The sequence below is a fragment of the Cyprinodon variegatus genome, unplaced genomic scaffold (assembly GCF_000732505.1).
Source record: "Cyprinodon variegatus isolate N-32 unplaced genomic scaffold, C_variegatus-1.0 Scaffold576, whole genome shotgun sequence".
Lineage (NCBI taxonomy): Eukaryota > Metazoa > Chordata > Actinopteri > Cyprinodontiformes > Cyprinodontidae > Cyprinodon > Cyprinodon variegatus.
In genome coordinates this window covers 421,830-423,821 of record NW_015151029.1, presented here as the reverse complement: position 1 = coordinate 423,821, position 1,992 = coordinate 421,830, and the positions used below count along the sequence as shown (strand labels likewise).

Here is a 1,992-nt window from a genome sequence, read left to right as displayed (position 1 = left end):
TGTATGATCTGGTTGAACTGTAAAGTGCCTTGAGATGACTTGTGTTGTGAATTGGCGCTATAGAAATAAACTGAATTGAATTGAATTTAAAACATGCTAAAACATTCTAAATGATCAGATTGCTCAGGATAAAAACTTGGGGTTTAGTAGCAGGTCTTAGGTCAGTTAGATAAGACCCAGACCCCCCTGGTATAGTTTTACAGGATTGCCTTCATTAAAAAAAATATATTGCAATATATTGAAGAACATAATCAGTGGTGGGTAGAGCACCAAAAAATTGTACTCAAATACTTTACTTCTTAATGTTTTTGCTCAAGAAAAACACTGATCATCAATAACAACCAGTAGTTCAAAAACCATTTCAGGTGGATTTTTTTTCTATAAAATCTCTAATGTTACTTTTGGTATTTTATGAACAAAGGTGAGAAGTTGGTTAGTTACTTCCTTTAATATGATACCGTAAACTGGTTGCTGTATTTTTAATAAATGATGGAAGGATCAGTAAATAGAAAATAATGTCAGACTAAAGAAGCTGGTGTAGAAAAGAGACGTCTGACTGAGCTGTTTCTCTGGTGATTTTGTTAAAAACAACTCTGTCCCTGGACTCTTACTTTGAAAGTCTAGCAAGGTTGTGTGTTAAGGGTTAGACCCAGCAGTGATATAGAATCAATTTCCAATTATTAAATCAGTCTATTTCCCAGTTATTAGGTCAATAGAGGCTTTATAACAGTATAAATGGGAGACTTTTATTTTGAAATTTGGAATTTTTTTTGGATGCCTCAAAGATTAAACTAGTCTTTCCCCTGCAGAACCGATCTACATACCTAAAAAGAAGAATTATTTCGTTTTCAGTGTGTCTAGCTGTTCTATACTCAGAAGGTTTGCTGCTGAAATGAGATGAATCCATCAAGCATGGCACTCCCGAGGGGATAAACTAATTAACATAGAGAAATGCATGTGACCAGAGTGACTAACATTGCTCTGCATTTTATCCAGTAAATAAAAAAATGTTCATCCTTAATCTAGACAGTATCTTTAGTTGCGTACTCATGACCTAATGTACCAGGGACCCTTCTGATTGTGTTCTACAGATGCTTTGGGTTTATTGTGATTTCTAAAGGAGTGTCTGGTGCCTTAGTTTTTCCCCTACTGGGGCGACAGAATTTGCATAGATAATAGCATGTTTTGAGTGCAGCCTAGTGTGCAAGCTCATTTGGGAACCACTTTCGTGGATGGCACAGCGCTGTTTGCAGCAGGAGGAGCCGCCAAGGCTCAGCCACACTGAAGGAAATCAACACACTCCCTCCCCACAAACATTTTCTCAAAACAATGAACAAGACTGAGACACAATTTGGCATTGCCTGGAGTGAACCCTGCTATATAGTCGATGTCTCTGCACTATTTCCGTCTGGGTAGCCGGGTATTTAAGGCAATGTCTGTTGCCAGGCAACAAGACGAAGGGCAGCGCTGTGTAATGGGAACATTGGAGGAAGAGGACAGACCCCCCTTCCAGTTGAAGAGCTGTGGAGCCATTCCAGCTCTGACTGAACCCACAGCAGCCAACGCCCCACGTCAGCAACCACCATTATACCTGCAAACGTCACATTATACAGCAGCACCTTTCAACGCCTTCATCAGCCATGACTTCTGCACAGAAACGTTGAGTTATCAGTCTGCTATGCAAGCGAACAGCAGACCTTCATCCTGCATGATGTTGAATTTATCCATTTTTTACGAGTCTTTTCATTAGGAATTACCTAAAACCAAAATTGTTTCAATTTCTTAGATTTATTTGTGTAATATCTTAGTAAAAACCTGGTTATAATTCTATTATGGGCCAATATCCTACAAACATGTATGATTATTTGTCAGGACAATGATGTCAAACAGTTGGCATGTATTTTACGTTCAAGAAGTTTAGGAAACCGACTTTCTAAGGCCCCGTCCACACGAAGTCAAAACGAACACGAAACGCTGATATTTTCCAAAACG

General features: G+C 38.9%; 1 protein-coding gene across 5 annotated transcripts in view; it reads right to left on the bottom strand.

Annotated features, from left to right (window-relative positions):
• dnmt3a (DNA (cytosine-5-)-methyltransferase 3 alpha) overlaps window positions 1-1,992 on the bottom strand; it is an 84,909-nt gene that overhangs the window by 79,342 nt on the left and 3,575 nt on the right. The gene's annotated exons all lie outside the window — the stretch shown is intronic.